This window comes from Micropterus salmoides, unplaced genomic scaffold, assembly GCF_014851395.1.
Source record: "Micropterus salmoides isolate LMB-PRFRI ecotype aquatic unplaced genomic scaffold, ASM1485139v1 Ms_hic_scaffold_3, whole genome shotgun sequence".
In the NCBI taxonomy this organism is placed as follows: Eukaryota; Metazoa; Chordata; class Actinopteri; order Centrarchiformes; family Centrarchidae; genus Micropterus; species Micropterus salmoides.
Genome location: NW_024042261.1, coordinates 14385424 through 14386164, shown reverse-complemented (window position 1 = coordinate 14386164; position 741 = coordinate 14385424).

Genomic DNA, 741 nt, shown 5'->3' with positions numbered 1-741 from the left:
TATTGCTTGCACAAACATAATGTTTAGAGGAAACACTGTGCAGGCCATTTCTGTGAACAGTTTTTGTACAACCATGAATAATGTACTGATGCATTCTCTCTTTCTCCTTATATCCCTTTCATCTGTGTGTCTGTGTGTGTGTCTGTTCACCTGTCGATCTGATTGTGGTGCTGCCTCTTTTTCATACCATGTGTATGCATGCTTCATATTGATTGTGTGCTGTTGTGTTGGGTGCATGTGCATATGGACACATACACCTATCCATACCTGTGACCGGTATGACATGTCAGGCACGGAGTTCCTACCTGGACACAGAGGTGCTTTGGGTTATCGCTTTCACACCTGTTCTCTCTCTGAGAAGGGCTTCTACGAGTAGACTACACAACTTCCACGATGTCTACGAGACCAACCCCCCACCTGCGCGCCCAAGGAGTTAGCTGCTAAGCTTCGGGGGGGCCGCTATTGCCTCAGCTTTCGCTTCTGAGCCCTGAGCCCAAAATGCATACTTTTGACCCCTAAATCGTCTGTCCAAACTGGACCCACTCAGCCGGATGAGGAAAGGAGAGAGATTCAGGGGGTGACAGAGGAGAGACCAACGGCTCAGCTGCTGCTTTGGAGGAGCAGCCCCTTGCTGATGGACTGCCTGACTGATGTGACTGATGGCCACATCAGCTAAAAAACAGGAGAGACTGGAGAAGAGGACAGGACAATATAATGCTTCATTTAGTCAATGGCCAGCTT